At 33.5% G+C, this 24,842-nt stretch overlaps 1 protein-coding gene across 2 annotated transcripts in view; it reads right to left on the bottom strand.

Moving 5' to 3' along the window:
• LOC129807191 (LIM domain transcription factor LMO4) overlaps window positions 1-24,842 on the bottom strand; it is a 304,468-nt gene that overhangs the window by 180,926 nt on the left and 98,700 nt on the right. For both annotated transcript variants that reach the window (XM_055856287.1, XM_055856286.1), the window contains exon 3: window positions 4,456-4,514. The gene's annotated coding sequence lies outside the window, so the exon portion shown is untranslated. The remainder of the gene's footprint in view (window positions 1-4,455; window positions 4,515-24,842) is intronic.

Raw genomic sequence — 24,842 nt, 5'->3', positions numbered from 1 at the left:
GGCGTTGCGATAGCGTCAAAATTCAAAGTAATTTTTCCGATTTTACTCGACTACGTTATCTGAAATAAGTTTTAAATGAAAATCCTTACAAAATCCAATTATTCTTTGACATTGTTAGTTCGTCACATGGACAAAAACCCGCGCTCGGCTACCGAGCAACCGATAAGATCACGTTTTGGGGCAAAATTGTAGAAAAGATTCTGTCCTGTATTCCACTATCATCTTTCTGTCCGTTCATTTACATCCTAGATATTTTGATTTAAATAAAAAGTTATCAATTTTTCAGAAATTTGATTTAAAATTGCTGTATATATAATATCCCTCATCTTAAGTTTCAAAACGAATTTGCATGCAATCCGAGTTTGCTTACGGTAAGAATCTCACCTACAATAAGCTGATCTTGGCTTATCACTAGTTTTTTCATTAGAATGAAAATTATTATTCACGGTTTTTTCAGAAAAATTAACTAAATTATTGGGATATTTTTGTCCCTATTGTTCATACAGAGAGGCAAAAACTAGATCGAATTAGACTCTGTTGGACTTTCGGAGGTTTGATATAAAATTTATTACTTACACTGATTGCATTTACCATAGTTTCATTTTTATTGTAGATTTTCGGTCCGTAAAAAGTGTCTCGTCCTCAAAGGGTTAATAAAGCGATACTTAATTTTAATCTGAAGTATTCGTTTAAAACTGTTTAGGGCAATGTTCTGAGTGATTCATAAATCGGTCCAAATCAGTTGTGAACCGGTAATGAACCGATTATGATAAAAATATTCGTCCGAAAATAATTCTTTTATTCCAAAAACTGTTTTGTGGGATTTTTTAAGTGATTTATTAAGCGGTACAAATCACTTGAGAACTGGTACGGAGGAGTTCGAGCATTTCGCAAAACCTGAGACGCTTTGCCATCCCTTTTTTATTGTGTTTTTTTTTTATTTATTTCTTATTTTATGTTTTATTTATTTAATTTATTGTTACAAAAAAATCTATATCCACGGTATCGCGGTTGTTATTTAAAGATCGTATTTATTTAGTTACCCAACTTGATGTTGATAAGTACTATTGAATTGAGTTCTTGGAATCTCTTCGTATATGGATAATTTTTATTCAAATAAAAAAAAATATTATAATAAAAATTGCGATATTTTCCTTCTTAAAATTATGATAATACAGCACGAAATCTATTGGTATGTGTATCCCATCTCCTCTTCATTTTCGAATTTTCGTAGTCACTAGTCATTTTTTCTAACTTTATTACTCCTTAACACTTAAAATTTCTAAGCTTCCAAAGCCAAGTTGTTGCTAATTTAATTTTTTATGCTTTTTAATAGCGAAAAAAATTTGAATAGGGTAAAGTGGTACAAGTTGGACAGTGGTACAAGTTGGACAATGGTACAATTTGGACAGGGCTTTTTGTCTTGATAAATTTATTACTTCATTTTTATTTGTATATTTTTAATGCTTTAGTTTTACAATTTGGTTTCTAGTGCTTAAAAATAAATTTTGTACTGTATTTAGTAAGAAAAAAGCCATGTCCAGTTTGTACCGGCGAATTGTCCAACTTGTTACACTAATTCCAAATTATACACTTTACCCTATATAACAAATTCGATTATACGTATGTGGTTATAATTTATTTTTAATTATATTTTTCTATTAAAAGACGAAAAGATAACTTGCACTGAAGTAATGAAAAAGAAAACTAAAAAGCGACTTTTCTGCGGGACAAAATTTTTTATTGTATTGTCTGGCAGTATATTAAAAAATAGTAGTATTTCGAAATAAAATAGAAAGTTTAATACCCAAAGAGCATTTTCTGACCAATTCGAAAATTTGACAAAATATTGTTGAAATACATTTGACAGACTCAGAGATTTCGACTTTAATTTCGTCGATTTGGCTAAGTTTTGCTTATTGGGTAGGCTTTCAATCCCAGTCAGGGTATACACTTGGATAAGTAATAATAATGAACGGAGAAAATTCATCGCAGAAACCAACCTGGAGGGGGGGGGGGGTGATGATAACTTTTCGATACTATTGAATCGTTAGTGTCGATAAATTTATTTCTCCACGATTAAGCAAATATCGACTTTTTAAGCATTATTAGGCCATTTATTGTAATACAATTGAAAGAATGTGACCTTAGAAAAATATCTAAATTAGTTACAATAAGTTCAGCCATCGTTTAAATTTTTCATAATTGATAATCAATGTTATCGGAAAGAAGTTATCATATGTCACCCGTGTAAGGGAAGTCTTTCTAGTTTCGCACACATCCTGGCTTCGAACAATTCATATTTTTTCCTTATTCCTTGAACGAATTTGACGATGAGATATGTTTCGAAACAAACCTACGGCATAGATTATCGGCGATTACTTTGGATTATCGGCGATCCAGTGGTCCTTAAAGGATTAATGTGAAAGTTCTTGAGTCACAATAATTAATAGAATGACCATTTCTTAGAGTATATTGTAAACCCAACACTATGAAGCTATTTTATGAATCCGATGTTAAGGTATTTCCATTTTTGTTCCAAATGTTATTTCCAGAGGAACAATTTAGCAAATTAAAGGATATAAAAAAAAGAAACGACGATGAACACAATGGATGAGGGATTATGCAAGAGAAGAGGCTAAGGATGTGAAAAAGGAAGAATATAGGGATGCATTTGCTGAAAGATAATGGAATGTGACACAATACTCAGGGATATACTGTAAATACCTCCTGTGTCGGAGTCACTTTAGAATATTGAAAATTGAAGGGAGATTTTGTGTGCACTCTTTCACTAATGATGCATTCAATTCATTTTACTGTTCCATCTCACGACATTCATTTGCACAGCTTTTTTGCACCTCACACCCAGGAACTTTCAGGTTCTCCCCTGAGCGCTCCCTTTCCCCCCAGCATGGCACCATCACGTAGAATCACACAGGATATTGTGATAAAATCCTTTATGCTGAGCCAACAGAGCGGGAGTACAGGAGAGATGGCGTCTAACAGGATTCCAAAACAGGTGATTCCAATCCACTCGAAATGTGGAGCGTGCGAATGATGTGTGCCGGTGAGGTAATGAGGCTCATAATGTCACCACAACCGAAATGATAATGGTGTGTATAATGTGGGTACAGTCGGGATGATGGCTGGGCGGCTTTTGGCCCGCCAAATCTCCCATTCAGGAACAAAAGGTGGATGGGTGGTACGGAACTAGATTAGGGTAATGGACTGTTGAGTGATAAAATGAAGCTGCGGAATAAATCATAGCACCAAAGTGGATGATAGATGAGACACTCAGTGTGCATTTTCCCGTCTGTACGTCATCGAAATGCATTAGTAAATAACATTTTTTCCCGCCATGTCTCTCTCTGCTTTCTGCATTTCAAATGACAACCCTCTTGCACATTTTACCATTGTGCCTGGTGGACTCTCTTTTTTTCCCTCCTCACCCATATATATGTCTTCCCCTTCAGCCATTACCGGGACATTTTAACAGTGAAATTAATTCTAATTGAATGGGAATATCAAAATTAGTCAATATTCACTAATGCAGAATTTTCAGGATAAGTTATGACAGGATATGAATTTCAAATAGAAATACTCTTTGACTGTGGTGTCAACCCATTAACACTTTAACGACGAGTGGGACACTGGTGTACCAAAAAAACAAAATCAATTTTTTGACTATATATAGAAAGTTATTTTTCCTCTAAATAATCCTAAAAATAAGTTTTATTTTTGGTACATCGCATCGGTATACCATTCGTCCTTAAAGGGTTAAAGAAATATGGGGAAAATATGATGTGTTTGAAGCCATAATATGTGCGAATCCTGAAAGGCTTCCCCTACTTATTTTTTATACGTGAAAGAAAAGTTGGGAAATACATAGAAAAAATAAATAAAAAAATTGTAAATTGTTCGTAAATGTTTGTGAATTCCTATTGGGGACTTACGAAATGCTCGTGAATCTTATAACCCACAAACAAGTTCGTAAAAGTTCGTAAAGTTCGTAAAACATTATTCGTAACATGATTACTTGACGAGCATTTTTGTACTTTTACAAACATTTGTAGATAAATTGTCGTAAACGCACAAAAAATGTTCGTAAAATTTTGTCACTTGTTCGTAAATTTTTGTCTTCCTGGCGAACATTTTACGAACTTTTACGAGCAAATGATAACATGTGATAACATCAAAAAAATGATAACAACATAATAACCAAATGCTTGTAAAAGTACAAAAAAAAAAGTTCGTCATATGATCACATTACGAACAATATTTGTGAAAAAACAACAAATTTTTACGAACTTTTTTGTGGGCTATTATGATGTACGAGCACTTTGTAAGTTCGCAATAGGATTTCACAAACATTAACGAACAATTTGACAAATTTTCTATTTTCTGTGTATGGAGAATTTCCAGAATGAAAGCAATAGCAACAGAAGAAGGTCTTACCTTAATTCGTTCTATTTTATTCAAAGACCATCAAGTCTCATTAGATGAACTGCAAAAGCCTGAAAGAGAAGATAAATTCAAAAATTAAAAATTGAACACCTACATTCCAGTATAGCAAAATAGTATATCGTATTTATTGTTTGCAATTAAAGTGAAAATAATTTATTCCTTCTATTTTCAATTTAATATTTCGACGTGTCATCACCAAAGCATAAATTTTGCCAAAGATTAAGAAAACACCGTTCAAATTGAAATTTATTTAATATTTTTCCGAAAAAATTTTATAAAATCGCCATATGGAATTTTAAGAGTTTAGTGTGAACCAATCAGGATCAGGAGTGTATTTTTTAATCGATTTGTTCGGGATTAGATTTAAGTGAAAGGTCTAACCCGATTTCATCCGTATCATTCAGTAACGAAAAAGATAATGAATCATCAAAGTACAGGTAAGGAGAATCAATTGCTCTTAAAATACAATCCTGGGATGGAATGATAACTTTTCGATACTATCGAAGCGAATTATAATAATAATATTGCTGGCTCAACATTTCATGAGGAACAAAGCCTTCCCGCATCTGAGTTTTATGCATTTTTAAATATTATTGTACCATTCTTAAAAAAAATGTGACTGTTGATAACTATTTACATTTGCTAAAAAAAGTGTAACTATCATTTAAATTTTTCAAAATCGACAGTCGATATTATCGAAAAGAAGTTATCACTTCACTCCAGAATAATAATTTTCACGAAAATTTTTCGCATTAAAGAATTCCTAGCAGTTAAGCCATATGGATAAGTCTTTGGAGGATAGAAGAGAAGACTCAGGCAGAATTAGGCAGTAAATTAAATTTTTCTTTGCTTCTGAAGTATCACTAAAACACTTAATTTCAGCCCCATATTGAGATAAAGAAATGTCTTCTGAGATAAAGAACATATCTCCTGACTTTCTCTAGATTGTTTTCACATTCAAATACAAATAATTTCATTTCGTACAAATCTACAAAACTTTACAAAAAAAAGATTTTTTTTTATGTTTTAAAAAAAAGAAAAAAAATATTTTTAGAAAAAACATCTTCTTTTATTGCAATATGCTATTAAAATGCCACTAAATATTTGACTACATTGCATAGATTAATTTAAGAATTTTTTTTTTAACAAATATTAAGAGAAATTGTTGTGTCTTATTATTATTATCTGAATTATGTGCAACGTATATAGCTCAAAAATTGCCATTCTTTTACTAATTTTTTAAGTAGTAAATCTTGAAAACCTATATGGCCAAGGATTTGGAACCGGATTCTGATAGTTCCCAAAATTTCGTATCTAATTCTGTAATAATTGAAAAAATCAAAATATCTTGAAAATGCCATTCAAATCACGGAAGTGTTATATTACCTGTCCCTTGAATTAAGTCTTAATTCTGAAACTTCTTAAGTGGACGTTTCTCTATTATGATCCCTACACAGTAAAAAATTTTTGGCTGCTTTACCATGATTTTCATTGTAAACTTTACATTAAACATGTAATCGTGTGTACTAATGCACATTTGTGTAATTTGTACACATTTTGTCTGAAAACTGTGTAATTTGTACACGAAATATATAAGAAAATATACAAAACTGTGTAGTTATTCCCAGTTGAATACACGATTTACAATTACATAAAATTTAAATTACACATTTTCAGATTACACGTTTTGTTGAAATACATAATTTGTGTAAAGATGATATTACTAGGAGGAAGTGGGGCTTCTGAATTAGGGTACTTTTAAAATAAAACTCCTTTCTCCTATTTTTAAATGGAGGTGGACCTTACAACGATACAATTTGGCTCCGTTTGGCTCAAGAGTATGTTGGGTACTAACGCTAAGACGCTGGTGGACGCATAAACCTCTTGCCTGTTTTTATGCCTCTTAAGAGACGAACAGTTTTAAAGACAGTTCGATTTGAAATGCCTAAATTAAAAAAAAAACAAAAATGAAATAAAATAATTTTAAAATAAAGCTAAGTTCCATTTAAATACAGCTACTCCAGTTCAAAGCTGGTCATTTTCCCCTTCTTTTATTTTCAAATGTATTTTGTCTTTGGGCCATTTAGAGGGAAGTGGGGTATAATTGAATTGGGGCAGCTTTGAAATTGATCTTTTTTCTCCTATTTTTAAATGGAATTGAGCCTTATCATAACGTAATTTAGCTTCACAATTGATTGCTACAGTTAAATTATATCATAATAAGATACAGTTTCATTTAAAAATGAGAGAAGAAGTACAATTCCAAAGCTGCTCCAATTCAATGATGCCCCACTTTCCCCTAATACTTTATAACCGAAAAAATCGGTATTTTTAATTTTCTAATATCATTTTTTATACACTTTCTTTTAACCAATTTAGCCAAAATTAAATAAATGCAATAAACTTTAAAATTCCCAATACTACTGCACTGGTTTTAAGAGGAATTCGGTAAAATATCAGTAATTTATGTTTTTGATCTTATTTTATTTTCTTTAGCGATTGATCGAATTTCTGTGAATTTGAGCACTTCACGGATATCGCCATACCTTGATTATTTCATTTACACCCAATTTACTCAAAGTAAACGATATTTTCTTTGCTGGTTGTTTTCTGTGATCATTTTATTCTTTGCAATTTGGTTTTTTTTTATTTGAAAAATAAATAAAACAAAAAAACAATTTTGTTGATGAAACAATCGTATTATAAAAAATAATTTCAAAACGCTAAAACATAAATCAAAAACAAGGAGTATTTAAGGAACCTTGTAGAACATGTGTTTATCTAAATTGGTGGTTCACCATATTCTTCATCCTGCAAAACTTGAGGCAAAGTTAAACTCTACAAAAGCCATAAGAATGTCTATCCTTGAGAATGTGAGTACACAAATGACAATAAATCTATTGTCATAATACATGGCATGGGTTTGCAGATCCTTCGGATGAGCTACACAAATTGTTTACCTTAAATCCCCTAAATATGGCAATATTTGCCAGGATTTTTCAGTATAAATTGCTGTAAGTGACTTGGGAGAAAAAAAAGTGAGATAGAGAAACGGCATGGAAAAGATTGTGCCAATTATATTTTCATCCACAAACAAGGGTGGATACCCATATATCGTCCTCTCTCACTCACACGTATCGGTGGGATAAGTGACAAATATTCCTCCCTTAATTGCTTTCAAAATCCTCATTATATTCAATATGGAAGCAGATGCAATTTTCTGACTATTTTTTCTCATTCCTCCTCAAAAATCACCAATGGCATGACCATTAACCCGAAAGCTGTGTCATCCTGGGCCGAAAGAGACAGAATATATGGGTAGGAAAGGTTAGAACAGCAAACCCTTAAAAAGAAATCATCAGTGCTTAATTTTGGGGTGCCTTTTGTGGAACAATTAGTAATGCTCACAGCAAAATCAATCCAATTTCGCCAATACCACAAAATTATAGGCTCTTGTTGTAGCCCTAATTGAAATTCGTCTAATTAGGCAATTTATCGAAGTTTCTCTTCGATCGATCAATTTTGGTATATGGCAAAATGCATCAAACAAACTTTGTGACAGAAATAACAAAACCTTGCCTAATGCTTATGCAATTTCCTCATTATTCACTCTTTGCCTATGAATAGTAATTAATTGTAATTATCTACGTGCTATTATCTACGTTCATTTTAAAATACTCGCCAAATTTTCCTCCCAGCATTATAGATAAATTTCCCAATTATCCCATATAGATTTCATTATGAGAACATTCCTGATTGGCTTGGGTAAAACATTTGAATATTCATAAATTAATTTTAAAGAGAATTCTAAATTATAACCAGAGTATTTTGTTTGTTTATTAAGTGTTGCAAAATGAATTAAACATTTAATACAACTTATAAGATTGTTTAAAATGAAGCACAGAAATACTTTATTGCAGTTCTTTCTACCAAATTACATTTCTAACATAAATTCTGAAGGATAATATTGCTATATTTGAACTGCAATTTAAATCTCCATCCACAAATTCTACTAATCACTTAGTTTTTAAAACCTATAACTAAGTATAAAGTCAAAAAATGATAATTCTTGATGGTTCCACAACATTTTCAGAAATATTCACTTCTGCTTTGGTAACCTAAAGGGAACCACGAAAAGGTCTGCATGTGGAAAAATAGGCCACGCCCCGTACAAAACCATAAAGAACGAAATTTCAGTCAGGCTTTCCGGATTCTGGCTTTCGGAATTTTGGTTTTTGGGATTTTGGCTTTATGGGATTTTGGCTCTTCGGGATTTTGACCCATTCGGAATTTCGTTTTTTTGGGATTTTGGTTTTACGGGATTTTGACTTCTCTGGATTTTAGCTTACAGGAGTTTGGTTTTCAGAATTTTGGCTTTTGGGACTTCGGCTTTTCGGGATTTTGACCCATTCGGAATTAGAGTTTCTTGGGATTTTGGCTTTTTTTGATTTTGGCTTTTCTGGATTTTGGCTTACAGGCTTTTGGTTTTCACGATTTTGGCTTTCGGGATTGCAGCTTTTGCGATTTTAGCATTTCAGGATTTTGGCTTTTCGGGATTTTAACCAATTGGAGATTATAGCTTTCGGGATTTTGGCTTTACGACATTTTGACCCATTCGGGATTTTGGTTTTTCGGAATTTTAGACGGAATCGACCTAAAGAAGTATTTATTAGAACATAAAGCTGATCAAAATGGAGTCTTGGTGAGGTACATGCAACAAGTAAAGTTATCCTTCAGATAAAAATGATTTCCAGGTAAGCATGAATAAATCTTTTCTTAGTATATGTCCGAAGATTGTAAAAAATACAAAAGATTGTATAATTATTGTTTTACGATCAAGTTTTGTAGAAGATGTGGTCTAATTCTTGATAAGAAAAGTTCGAACATGTTATTTCCAATCGGAATTAATTGTCAGAAAATGTATTATGATGTTTCTAAACTAAATAAATAATAGGAAATAATAGTAGGGGAAACTCGGACAGCATTTGTCAAAAAGGATATTTAATTCTCTCACGAGCTTTCAGAGAACCTAATCGATTTGCAAGCAACATATTCTTATGGGAATTTTACTGCTGTATAACATTGGATCAGACCATTTTCCTCTATCTCAAAACGAAATGTACTTTTCAAATCATTTTTCAAAAGTAGAACTTGTGATAATTTTTGACGTTTCACTATCGCAAATACGGAAAAATATCAAATTGAAATATTCTTATAGATAATTTATTCCTCTACAATTTGATCGAAGACCATAAAATGAAAAGAAAAATATTTATAGAGACAATTTAAAAATTAATTTAAAGATCCTTTTGTGAAACTCTTTATGAACACCCACTGCGTTTTTTTTATTTTTGAACATATTTAATATTAAAATTTTGGATTTGACAAATTTTGCCCCAGGCTCCCCTAATTTTGAACTGCTAACAGTTTAATTAAAATACCAAAAGAATTTTGCAAAGTTTGAAAGCAAAGATAAAGCAATACACAATCCGGATTTTTTTAAACTTATGTAGTTACCAGCCTTAAAATAAAAAAATCACAATATTTCAATTTTATGTTTTTGATGACCTCCATAAATAATTTATTTTTATGTCCCATGTCGTGGGATACTTTTTATAATAGTAATTTCAAAATGTAATTTAGAATCATTAGATGTGATATATACAATTTTTAAAGTAAACAGCATTTGAATATAAGCGTGTTTAATTAATTTTGAAATGAGTTTAGGGGTTTAAAGGGTACTGTGAGGATTAGTGACGGAGAGTTAATAAATTATCAAATAATCCTCCAGTTAATGGTTTCATCTGTGGTGTGTCCGAGAAGTGGGCCAGTAGAGAAGTCTCTCTAAAATTTCTGCCGCAGAAACATACAACTGTTTGCAATCGTTCTCGAGAGTCCTGGGCGAGGAACAAGAGTGTCTCATGTGGTTTGAATTCCATTGCCAGAGACCCCAAATTTTGGTGTGGGAGACATAGACATTCTGTTTTTAATTGCCGGCCCCCTCCGTATTGCTGAATTTCAGACTGGTGGCTTCTATACTTTTCATTCCACTTATGGGTCCACTCTGAATCCCCCTGTACCCTGGATTTAGGCGACACATCGGGAAATTAAATAAAAGTAGAGACAACACTAAAGGGGTGATATTCACAGAGAAATTTCATCACGATGGGGGTGTTCGTGAGGACGTGAGGAGCTTTAAATTCATTCTTTCTTTTGCTTTTCTGCACGACTACCGACATTGCGTAGAATTCTATACGTACTAAAGGATGCTCGTACCTCGTACACCAACATAAAACTCAAATATCACTCCAAAATTTATTATTTTAAACTCATAAGTAAAATAAAATAAACATTCATGGCAGTTAATGAACCTATAAAAATTATCTTTACCTCGTAGAGTTATGGCTTTAACATAATGCTTCTTCATTAAGTCATATCATATCATATTGAGAGTAAAACAAGAGTTTTTGCCGGTTTTTGCACTTTTTAAATTAATTTGAGAGCACTGAAAATATCGTCACAAACTGAAATTAAACAACAGAACTTCGTAGGGAGACGAACATTGCAAAATAAATTTTATATCGCGCTTGCTCTATTTAGTAATGTTTTATATAAAAATATTAAAATTGGCGTTATAATTTTAGCAAAATATTAGAATATTCACAAAAAGAACTCTATATCACTACCACTCACACATATTTCATGAGAATCTGTAAATTACAAGATTTTTAATAGAAAAAGCTTTGCATGGAGAAGAAACAACAGAAAATATCTCCTTCATTGCTCGAATTCTTAAAGAGAGAATTTAATGGTCTTTCTTGTGAATGACTTAAAAAAAAACGTCTTTAATTTGCAACGTTTCATTAAATAATTTATTAAATCACAGAAGTTAATTTATAATAAATAAACTTAATAATAAATCAATGAGTGCAATCACACCTTTTTGATATCCTAAGCAGTAAATGATATAAAATGCTTTTATGGTCAATTTCTAAGAAGTTGACTAAGATGTTCGTTTAACGGAAATGAGAATAATTTTATTCCATGGAACAAGCATATTCCTCAATGTTCTGTAAAATAACTATGGTTCTGTGGCTGTTGTTCTTTTCTCCCTGTCATCTAAGTATCCGGAAAGTTTTGATCTTCTGACATAATGATTAACTATGACTTAATTTCCCTAAATTCATATCAGTAAAGATTTTTCCAAAAATCTTTAATTAGTATGAAATTGATTTATTAGATTCTGAAAAATCAAAAAAATGCATGTTACTTGGGATCCTGAGACCTTAGGGAACTGGTCTAAATCTCTAATCTGAAGACCGCTTTAAGTAAGATTCTTGATTTCTAAAAATGTCACCTACTATTTTATTCTACAGTAGACTCTCGCTAATTCGGCTCTTTTAAGATCGGGCTACTTTTTAATTCGGGCAGCGGTTACATTTGAAAAAAGTTTTATAACGTGCGTTTTTCGGTTATTGATATTTGAAGTATGAACTGATGTCTGAAGTTAGTTTCAAATCGGTTATAGCATCTCCGAGGGCTATGTGATGAATAGGTGTTTGTGTGAGTATCGTCTTTTCCCGTTCGAGGTGATAAAATGTGATCCCCTCTCAACTGGAGGGCAGTCTGGAATAAGTCGGTGATCGAAAAGGAGCTTCGCTCCACTTTTAGGGTGAAGTTTTAAAAAGTGACTCTCCAGCAGATTCCTCTGGAGGAGGCCCCATAGTGAGGAGAGTGAGGGTATTGTGGAGGACTTCGGGCTGCAGGAAGGAGACGGCTCTTTCAACAGATGCCTGGAAGTTGGGAGATTCACACAAAGGAAATAATTGGAGATAAAGGAGAGGATCTTCTACATCAACTTCACTGAATCTCTGGCCTCGGCAATCCTTCCTACCCGTCTTCTAAATGAGTGGGACTCTTTCTGTCTTGACAAGAAGCCTTGGGGAAACCTTCAGGAATTCTGTAAGAGACGACATCTCACCAGCAGAACAGAGGACCAGCATCTGAGTTCATCGGCAAGAGGAGTCTTCTACTTCCGGAAAACCATGAGTATTCTGTTAATCGTTCATTGTTAGTTTTGTTAAACCCTATCGAAATATTAAGTACTATTAAATAGCATTATATGGGCCCATATCATATTTTCTCCATTCGGTCATTGGGAGGAATTGAATTTGGTGGATCTCCAAGGAAAAGGGGGGTTGTCTTTGATGGGTAATTGGTCTGCAGGTGTGAATTTTTGAGAGAAATATTGGTTCCTTCAGTAAGTATTCGGATCGGAAAATTGACCCCCGGAAACTTCACGTTACAGTTTGTTGTCATTTTTCAAGTTTGATTATGATTACACTATGCAACACGGTTTTGTTAACGGAGATATCACATGGTACGTTTGATAGAGTCAAGTCCCCTGATTAAGAATCTGGTCTTGGTTTTGCTCCTATACGTAACAATTTTTTTTTATTAATACTTTTATATTTTTTCAGCTTTGCCTTACATTATCCGTTATATCTCAGGTTCTAGTGAACGGAACTTGAAAAGTGTGGGTGCGTTGGAAAGCTCATTAGTCGAGCTTCAATTTTGATAATTACAAAAAACCTTGTAAAACCACTCCTTCAGTGTGTAAAATTGGAGTTTCTCTAAAAATTACCAAAAAAATGGTCCTAAAGTGAGGTTTTAAAAATTTGTATAAAATAAACTAAATAAAATATTAAAAATCCAATGATACCAGGTGATAGGTCACACTTAGAACTACAATTTTGTTCATCTGAGACATCGCGCTCCGATCACTCTAAATGCCTCATTTGTTGGTTTTTGTCATTTTCCAAAAATATGAAGTACATATTTTAAAGCAAATTTTCTAAAGATTTCTGAGAAAACATCTTTTAAAACTTGTGTGAAACATACATAACTGTTGAGATCCTTCTTTAATTCGATCGGGGGACCATTAACATGATTTTCATTTACATTTCCAATCAACCCTCATTAAAAAGCTCTCAATTTTTCTTTAAGTATTCAATTTTTGTTTTTATTTATTTCCATCCATCCATCTAATACTATTTCTAGTAGAGGTTAATTTTAAATGAAAGTATGATCTAAAGTCATTGAAATGCATTTACGAAATATTTGCTGATGCGTTTTCTACCAATCATAAAAAAGCATTCCAAAAGGAGCTTAGGGGTTTCTTCACGTGGCTGAATGTTGATTGGGGATGTTAAAGAAAATCATGTTGATGGTACCTCGATCGACTTAAAGAAGAATTTCAACATTTATATATGTTTCACACAAGTTTTAAAAGATGGTTTCTCAGAAATCTTTAGGAAATTTGCTTTAAAATATGTACTTCTAATTTTTGGAAAATGACAAAATCCAACAAATAAGGCATTTAGAGTGATCGGAGCGCGATGTCTTAGATGAACAAAATTGTAGTTCTAAGTGTGACCTATCACCTGGTATCATTGGATTTTTAATATTTTATTTAGTTTATTTTATACAAATTTTTAAAACCTCACTTTAGGACCATTTTTTTGGTAATTTTTAGAGAAACTCCAATTTTACACACTGAAGGAGTGGTTTTACTAGGTTTTTTGTAATTATCAAAATTGAAGCTCGACTAATGAGCTTTCCAACGCACCCACACTTTTCAAGTTCCGTTCACTAGAACCTGAGATATAACGGATAATGTAAGGCAAAGCAGAAAAAATATAAAAGTATTAATAAAAAAAAATTGTTACGTATAGGAGCAAAACCAAGACCAGATTCTTAATCAGGGGACTTGACTCTATCAAACGTACCATGTGAGATCTCTGTTAACAAAAAAAGTTGTGAATTTGTTGCATAGTGTTATCAAATGAATCAAATATGCTCAAATTTGGAATGGTTTGTCTTATATTTGATGTGATTTTGCATTATTGAGGGATTTTCATGCAATTTACGTTATATGTGAGTATGTAAACTCAATATCTATATGCACATGAATAAAAAAAAACGTTGCATTTCAAAAAGTATGTCGCCCGAATTTCTGTCTAATTCGGCTGACATTTCGGTCCCATATGCCCGAATTTGAGAGAGTCTACTGTAATTCTTAATTTTTCAAAATTCGGTGTTATTTACTTACAGCTTTTTACCTTTTTTCAATTATTTTCAATTATCAGTAAAAACTAATATTTCAGATATTCTGCTTTTTTTAAGAAACAGCTTCTTTTTCAAGTATTAAAATTTTCTCTAAAGCTGTCGATCCTTGGTATGGATCTTCAGCAATGATTTGGATAATGTTTTAGAACTAAAACGTCTAAGAATTCAGCAATTAGAATATATCAAAAATTGTCAAGAGAAATTCAAAAATTGAAACGAATAACACTTCCCATGTCACTGAGGAAGACTTGTACTATCAAGTGTCAAAATAGGTCGAAAGTTCCACAAAGCGTTCCACAGGATTTGCGGAATGCTCGAACTCGTGATTTAGATGCAGGGCCGGATTTAGAAACGTGGAGGCCCAATGCCCATTTGTGGGGGCCCTAAAAATCTGATGTTTTCCAACAGTGTCGCAGCTTTAACATTTTACATAAATTAACGGTATTCCGTGCTACAGGTAAATTTAAGCAACTTTAAAATTTACCTGAGACCTTTCTTTTACTACTCGAATCGACTCGAACTCTATCGAAAAAAAACAGTACATTCGGTAATTTCTGTAAGTTCGAACAAGGCTCGAAACCCTGCTCAAAACCGTCGCAGAAATCACGCTCCGAATAAGATTTGGCTAAAAAATGTTTAGCTTTTCGATTTTGGAACACAATGACCTCAACGATTCCCGGATGCAAAACTGCTTGACTTTTCCAAGAGGGACATTTTGTTGGACAAGATTAGGACTAAAAAGTAGCGTAATGTCGATGATCTGAAGACAGCCCTTCGTTGTAAATGGTAGGGCATTCGGCAGACTGGCATTCGTGCATTCGTCCGGTGTTCGCCATGGGCAGCTTTTTCCTCAATCAAAAATCTTTTTTTTTAAGCTTTGGAGCAAAATTTTGAGTTTTGATTGATGAAAAAGCTTCCCCTGACGAACACCGGAAGATCTAAATCCTAAACCGATAGTATTCTAAAATTTTGATAAACATTTTATTCTTATTTCAAAAAAGCTAATGAGGATAATACAGCGTCTTAATTTGTTGCATTTTTTTTCAGCCACCCGATAATGAAAATATGTTCTTTTATGCGTTGAAAATTAAAAACATAAATTAAATCTAATCTTTCGGAGGATTTCGTAAGCTGAAAGCTTGCTAAAGCCACCAAGAAAAAATTTTCCGTGACGAAAATTACAGGGAATTGATTAAAAATGGAATGGTGAAAGCTCTTTTCTTTTTTTTGTAATAATTTATATTTTGGGACCATAGTAAACTTTTTAAATGTGGAGGCCTCTAAAATGTGGGGGCCCGGTGTCTCGGCCCCAGGGAACCCACCTAAACTCGGCACTGCTTAGATGGTATACCTCAAAAGTGCTTTCGCATATTTTGCCGTTTTCCGGTTCTTAATCGATATAAACCGATTCATAAATGACTCAAAAGATCGTCCAAAATACCTTAGAAGTAATATAATTGAATTTCAGGTACACTGAGTGAGAGAAATCCGAAAAAATTAAAATAACATTCCGGTAATGTTAATTTTACCCTGCATTATTTATCCGAAATCGGTGCAAATATTATGCTTCTTAGGTGTATTATGGGTTAAAGTTACCCTTCTTTCATGTTAATTTTACCCTTGAAAAGGTGTAAAATTACCATTAAAAAATGTTGATATATTTTTACACTCAAAATGTGTTAAAGTTACGAGGAAAAAAAGTTAATCGCACCCCCTTTTTTCTCAGTGTAGTGTGTAGAGGCCTTAAGTCTAGAATGGATATTGAATTTGTACACTAATATTAAACTTATATTTTTGTGTTCTATACTTGTCAGTTGACGGAATTTAGGCAGGGAGTAAACAGATCTGTAATTTTCGGTGGATTTGTGATTGCTAATTGGCCAGTGAACCGATCATGAAGGCTAATCGGAGCCGATCAACCGATTTGATCCTCATGGTCACTTGTTTATCGTACATATTCATCCCTTGAGATTAACCTTTGAGTATAAAACTTTCGCTATTAGAAAGTACTGTTTCAATGCTCATAGAATAAAGGGTGATGAAAGCCACGACACACATGGAATAAAAAGAATACGAGCACTCAGCTAATGTACCCTTCATCTTTTATTTGTGTACTTTTTAGAACACTAAGTAGGGGGTGAGAATATATTTCCCTGAAGCGACGCAATGTGTGAGTGGAAAGATGGTGAGACAGCTAAAAGTTAAATTAGAATGAAATGAGTGGGTGCAAGTGGGCGGTAAAATTCAATGTGAATGAATTAACTAATTAAATTTAATTAAAATATATGCGAGTGTGTACAAATCCAAACACACTCAAATACACATGATGCTCGAGTTGAAACGCATGGTCCATATACACATAGCGTATGCTGGATGAGATGGGGATTTTGGTGGAGGGAATGCGAAGCGAAGCATCTGACAGGGGACTTTAGGGTGGTGGATATCTGAGCCATGGAGGATGGGTATCGTATGTGAATGACGGCTAAAAGCAGAATATGCTCAATTTCTCTTTGCATACTCACACACAAGTTCACATCCAGAAATGCTGTGAGTAATATGATGAAAAAGAACAATTTTGGTGTAATTGGCAAGCTAAAAGGGGTGGTTTTTGCATATATACTATTTTCTGTACGGCTCTAAGAGGTGTGTATGTGTGTGCTGAAAAAGAAGGGGATTGCGTGACGTATAATGGGAAAACTTTTCATCCACTGTTACTGGTTTAATTTTCTCCGAAAGACGACCCCAAAGAAATTTTATAACCTTGATTAATTCTTGGTAAGATTTCCGATTCAATTTCTTGCATCTCTCGTGTGAGAAAGTGGAAGATGTGCTTAATTGCACTCTCGGTCAGTCTTTTCTGGCTAGTTAATCCGGCGGACAGTGATATTGGACGTAATTGAATGACGGTAGTTGTCAGTATCCACTGCTCAAAGTGTCTCCTCCGGCAAAAAGTTCTTCCATCCATGCACACCTCAGCTGTGTTCCAAGAGAAGAACAAGTATAAAGCAATAAGAATTACTGAATTCACTTTTGGGCTCTGATTTTGCTCCATGTATTTGTTAAATGCAATAAATCAGAGTTGATCAGGTACAATTTTTTTCTAGATACAAAATTAGGATTGCTTAATATTGGTTTATCGAATAATTCTTGATCATAGAAAGTCAAATTTAGTCAGTCAAAAAACATAATTTGATCGGTAAACAATTTAGAACATAAATAGCCATATGATAAGTTTTACCCTGAAGTATATTCTAAAACTCATAAGTTTTTCGTGTGAGAAATTCACACTTGCACATTAAAATTTTAATATGATTCACATTAATTATCGCTGGTGAGAGTCCAAATGTGTAATTTGTGTGTTTGAATCATTTTATATTCAAAATTTGATCTATTTGTTGATAAAAAGGTAAACTTGGCCCGCAAAATTTGATATAAATTGATTTATAGTATTAATGCGAAAAATTAATGCGATTTTCTCTTTAATTTTTAATGTGAAAAATATTTATTGGTAAATTGAAACTTATTTTTGCAGGCCAAGTTCACTTCTTTACCAATTTGTGAATATTTCCTGCAGTTTTCACACGTGTCATATGAGACACTCACGGTATCTTAGAATTTACATAATAGTTTTTGTGAAAGTTTTTAGAAATAATTGAAAAAGGAAATCTCAGATTGATGAATTTATCACGTGATAAACTCACCGTTTGAGAATTTATACCCAAAAGGTGTGAATTCTGAGATGCATGAGTTATTCACGTGAAAAATTCACGGCTTTTAGATCGTCTTTTGCAAGGAGTTTGTAAGTCTTTCACAAAAGTTTCATGTAAAACACTCACAGAAAATAAGAATTCATATGACAGTTTTTGCAAAAGCTTTGCAAAGTCCTTACAAAAGGAGATCACGGAGTGGTGAATTTATCATAATCTCAAAAATCATATCCAGGACACTATTTATTCTCAGCAATTTTTAAGCATATTAGGAAACTTTTTTTGTAAGAAAATAGCTTAAGATAATGTCTAAGCAAAAACTGTTAATTTCTCTTCTGTTCGTGAACAACAATATTTTAAAGATCTCTTAATTTTTTTTTTCAGAAAAAAGAATGGAATTATTCACTATAAATTCCATATATTTGATGCATATTTCTGAATTAGTAACGGGTAAAAGACCAACTCGAATACGTTGTGCCTCTGTACCGCATCACAGGTATCAAATATACAGAAAAAAACACAGCATTTTTGGGATGATTGATGGACAAAATAGAGAAATGTCCTCTACAATTATGCCTAAGAAATCACTAAGACCGGTTAAGCGAAAGATTGGTTTTTCGATCATGGCGCCTTTAGAGTTAATCCTACAGAGTTTAAATGTTCTAGAAATTTGTACTGCTTTATGAGAGCTTTCATGGGTCCCGGTCAAAATCCCGAACGCCAAAATCCCGAAAGCCAAAATCCCGAATGGGCCAAAATCTCCAATGGGCCAAAATCCCGAATTAAAAGTGTCATAGTTACTCCCACGATTGCACCCGTGCTTGCTGGAGGCAAAGGGAAATCTTGTGTGTCTTGGGAAATTATTCTAAACATTTTCCTCCACATAATTTCATCCCTTTCGGGATTTTGAACATTCTGAATTTTGGCTTCCGGAATTTTGGCTTTCGGTATTTTGGCTTTCAAGATTTTGGCCTTCAGGATTTTGACTGCCACCGCCGAAATGACATAATAATGATTATAATAGGGGACATTGTTAAGAGTCTCACCTAATAAGATTGTTAAGAATCTCAACTAATAACCTGATAAAATGCAGGTTTTTGGGTATTCTACCCCATTGTACTGGGTTCCGTCGCACGTGGGAGTGACCGGGAATGATATGGCGGACGCAGCAGCGAGACGGGGAGTGTGTGCACCGCTGGTCCAAGAGGAAATGTCGAGAACGGAGGATTGGTTCGCAACTGCTAGATGGGAGTGCATAGCTCAGTGGAGGATGGCATGGCATACGGGTGAACTGGGTAGATACTGCCATTCAATTTTGCCAAATTGTAGTATACAAACTTGGTTTAAGGGAATGGGAAATCTGAACAGGGAAACCATTGTAATTATAAGCAGAATAATTTCGAACCACAACGGTCTGAGAGCACACTTGAATAGGATATGTATAACCGAGGACCCATTATGCGCCGTATGTATCGAATACGAGGACATTGATCATGTCCTCTTCAAGTGCTCTCGTTTCGAGGTTGGTAGAGAGGAGCTTGTTGACTCGTGCAGCGCTATATCCCCTAACCTCTATGTTAGAGACATATTAGCGCTGTGTCTAGAGAACAAGCTAGCTGGACCTTTAAAATTAATTGCAAAATTTGTAAAGAGAAATAGGATAAGTTTATAAAATTTATGGTAGTCTTGCTATTTACACTCATAGTGGTGGATTTTAAGTGTGTTGTAGTCCGTTTCTGTTATTTATTGATTATTTATTTTTTTTTTTTTAAGTTATTGACAGTTTGATCCTTTTTAGGTTTTTTATTGGACAGGATTTCGGTCAAAATAGGCCTATGGCCTAAGACCTGAGCAAAGGGATTTAAGGGGGGGAACAAAAAAAAAAAAAAAAAAACCCCATTGTACGACGGTTGTATCAAGACTCTCAAGGTATCGCACTTTCCCTACTTACCACTATTTTGCAGAAACACATCAATTTTCGGATAAAGTTCTTGACCTCTATTTTTAAATTATTGACCTTCCAAAGACAATCAAAATTCTACAATTAAAGACTTTATTGAATTTTTGGTATTTCCCCTTTACCTTTAATACTTTCAAGCAACGACTGTTCCAGGCGAATAATAGTACAATTGAAATTGTTCGGTAAATTTCTTGAAATTTGGAATACTAAATTTTAGTTAAAGAGCCAATTATCCACTCCTACGGGTCCAGAATATAGAGCTCCATGGCTGCGTATTCACGATCAAACCAAGACTTATTCTCTGGCCTCAAAAACGTCACAAACACCCTGTTGCGGTACCGTTCTAGAGAGGGAAAGTGACTCAAATTATAACCGTTATAATCTTAATAAAAGAATTGACTTTAACCCTATGAGGACAATCAGGACACCTGTGTCCCAAAAATTTATTTCCTACAGTCTTCTAAACTTTTGGTTCGCTCTAAAAAGTCGGAAAGTGATTATTTAACAGTTTTTCCTACACAGATGTAGACAATTGTCTTCAATATGGACATAAATTTCTCCAGTGTGTAGATGCCATAAAGGGAAAACAAATCGCTCCTTGGAAATTACAAGGGGCCAACTCACTTTTTGGCGATTTTGAGGTTTTAATGCACTCAGACAGAGAATTTAATAAAATTTCAGATGATATGAGTCAATAAATTTCGTTATTAGAAAAGTTTTTCAAAATTTTACTCTTTATGATTGCTTGCACGGTTTTGTTTGAAGTCAAGGGGCACAAAATAGATTTATCGTTCAATTTTTTGTGAAACAAGGGACTAACTCAAACAAGTTGCTCCCTTGTCAAAGAACAAAGAGCTAACACATAAAAAAACATATTTTGAAAGGTAAAAATATGTATGTTTCGATGTTTATAATAATGCTCATGCAAATAGAAAAGAATTAAATTGTTTTTATTAACATACTTAATTGAGATAATTATTTATACAAAGTTGAATCTTTCATGCTGTCTCCTGAAAAATGGCTCAGATTGAGTTGGCCCCTTGTAATTTCCAAGGAGCGAAATATTTGTCAATTTCCTGTCTATCTATTATTCATTTAGAGGCCAATGACAAGGGATAGCACCTTGAGATTTTCAATAATCCCTTTTATTAAGTATCTGACATTTTCTCATAGTATTTTTGAATTTGTTAAATTCAAAATTGAACCGTTATGGCCTCTACACGCTAGAGAAATTTATGTCCATATTGAAGAGTTTTTCAATATGGACATAAATTTCTCTAGTGTGTAGAGACCATTAAATCAAGGGTGAGCAAGAACCGTTTGAAATTGAATAACCGTCAAAATAAATTTGTCCAGGTAGAGTTTTGACCATTGACGTACAATTGACGTACTCTACATTAAAGAGTTTCTCAACAAATATTGTCAAGATTTTTATAATCAACACGATCAATATTTTTATTCGGGACTGTGGCTTAATGACATAAATAAAAACATTGTTAGTTACAAAAAAGAATTTTGTCAATACTAAGGAAGAAATAATCGCAAGGTCAAAATGAGGGAGGGTCTCCTGAAGATCGCAAGTCTCTATCTCTAACCGTTTCGCCTCTAGGCGTGGCATTATCCAGACGGACGAATAAATAGGAAAAATGGTTCCCAAGGGATAGAATGTGGAAATTTTGTGGAACTTATTTTCAAAGAATCAAAAAAAATCTTGATTCTTATCTAGAACACATTAGCTCTGATTTGATTGTACGCAAACCTTTATTTACTCAAAAAATGCATTTAATTTACCTGCGTGAAAGCTCACACGCAATCTTTCGGTTTTATGTTTCATTTCTTTTCGAGAGATTGGCATCTTAATAATTGTTCTAAAGAAATCACGCATTAACTTGTTTGATAATTTTGTTGACATTTGACACTGGTTTGGATAAATGTGACGGCACAGCGAGGAGATCACAAATCATTTAGTGAAACTTTAAGTTAGTCTGTGGAGCAGGAAAAAATTGTCTGAGACTGAATTCAGGAGAAGAGATGAATGAAAAAGCAAGAGCAAAGAGGTATAACTCCATCATCATGTTTCGCATTTTGTGCTAAATGCTTGCATTTGAAAGCCAATTAAAAGTCGCGTATGGAAGCAAGTTAAGAGATAATTAGTGGATGTATTTGTGTACACAAGAGACTTGTGTTGACTTGAGGATCAATTAAAATAATTAGAAATGTTATGTATCTTGCTCAAGTATTTATCTCTAAATGACTACGAAATATGAACCAAAGAGGGTATACTTTCTCAAATTGTTCATCAAAATTTGCTGTTCATATTTTCCTTTAGGGTAAATCTGGGCAAACAGTCTCCTCTATTTCCAGATTAATCTCTGAGACAAATGCCTAATTAGAGTTCTTGTTGGTTATTCTTGCTGACCAGTACTATGGAATCTTCATCGCTTTTTCTGCTAAGAAATAAATTGAGTTTTATCTGTAAATATCTATTCACTTTTTAGTCTTGGAGCAAACAAATCAAAATTTCAAATTTATCCCTTACGATGTTTCATTAATTTTTTATTCTTCAGAAACATTTTCAATGATTTATAATTGATGTGAACTTAATTAAACTTGAGAAATTTAATTTCCAGTAAAGTTGTGCTAACATTCTATCACGTTTATCATTATGCTTAAATCATGTCGGAGAATTAGCAAATTTAGGAGTTAAATTGAATTACTGAGATGTTTCAACTAAATGGAGAAGTTGTCTTTAAAGGACTCAAAGGAGTGTGTTATGACCCTGAAAATTGTACCATGTCTTGGCTTTTCTCATTAAGAGAACTCGATGGTATTTTCATTGGACTTGGAGTATACTCACATGGTCACACACAAACCAATCAATTTCTTTTGGTGACTTTACCATCTCTGAGTGACCCATCAACTTGTACCTGTCCATAGTTGGATCAAATCTAAAATTCTTAGTAATTCACAACGTGATCTGCCTTCTCACTCATTCCCACACGCCCATACACTTGAGGATCACGATATTTGCAGGAAAGACAACTTTTTACCACCACGTGTACTCTATGCATTCCAATTTTCCATTTCCCAATGATAATATGGAGCTTGGGTGTACGCATAGTTAAGACCAAATCTGGTGCTTCAATGTGGTTCTTTTTTTGAGTAAACTCGAGCCAAGGTAAGCTAACAATCTTTGTAGAAAAATCCTTTTAACATCCCTTCAGAGGGTCAGCTTTAACCTTTCCCAAAATTTTACGATGTAACTGTGAGTAAATTTTATGATTTTAGGGCTGAATCATATATTGACCGTTATCGTCATGGTCAAGGCTTCGTAAAATAGAATAAATACGTCAAAATATGCTTGTGCCCATATGATTGATAAACTTCTTCAAATTAAAATTGTGTGTAAGGGGAAGTGGGGCATTTTTGATTTGGGGCAACTTTGAAATTCAATTTTTCTCCAATTTATAAATGGATTTGAGCCTTATTCATAATCACAATCAATCTAATCTAATCTAGCTTCGCAATTGGTTTGTAAAACTAAATTATGTCATGTTAAGATCATGTTTCATTCATAAAGGAGACATGGATTTTGGGGTAGTCCGCGGTTTAGTATTCACTAAGGACTTCTCGCAGATGAAAAGATGCTGATACGTGCCTGTAGCTATTTCTAAACAAACTACAGCTAGTTTTAGAACCAACTGTAGCCATTTTCTTTCCACCACCTGGGACGCGCCGGATAGATATACCAACCACGCGGGCTTAACGTAATTATAAATCAAAATAGTAATTTGCCTAAATTCCAATCAGTTTCCCACTAACTAAGCCGTTTCCCGGCTTCAGCCGAAAACCTGATGGAAATGTAATATGGTCAGTATTTTGATTATAATTACGTTAAGTCGTCCCTCGGCTTAAGTCGTAAGTGTGTCTAGTCTAGGGAATTAGGGTCCAAATTGACTCAGAATCATCCTAGAGAATATCCTGTTACACTTAGCAGTAAAGTATTAAGTAAAGGAAATTTATGCAAAACGCGTCTAGTTGACGATCCTGAGCCTTCAATGTATGGCAGTTTGAGATACACCTTTAGTACGAAAATTTAACAGGTTAAATGTTCTCAAGGATCATCCTGAGTCTATTTGGGCCCTTAGAATATTTCCTCAGTGATTCATTTCCGAAGTAAAATATACCTGCTGTCTGTTATATTCATCACTAATGTGTTTCTCGCCAAAATGAAGAAATAAATAAATAAATAGTATGAATAAGTTTATATTATTAGCGGGAAATTTAAATTTAAAGAACACAGCTAATAAAATAACTGAAATGAGTGGAAATGAAAATTTGATAAGGGAAAGTGCCCATGCTTCGTATGATTCCAAGATTCGTAATGATAATGTCTAATTTTTTCCTAAATTTCTGAATAAATGTGACTCCGCAATATATTTTAAAAATTAGGCAATTTCCCTAGTTTTTAAAATATATGTGCAATGAATCAAATATATTCAGAAACATAGGATAAATTTAATCATTACGAAGCTTGGGATCATACGAAGAATGGACGGACACTTTCCCTTAGACTGGATTAA

Source organism: Phlebotomus papatasi, chromosome 3 (genome assembly GCF_024763615.1).
Source record: "Phlebotomus papatasi isolate M1 chromosome 3, Ppap_2.1, whole genome shotgun sequence".
Classification (NCBI taxonomy): Eukaryota; Metazoa; Arthropoda; class Insecta; order Diptera; family Psychodidae; genus Phlebotomus; species Phlebotomus papatasi.
Note: the sequence above shows the minus strand (reverse complement) of the source record. Positions and strands in the feature narration are given on the sequence as shown.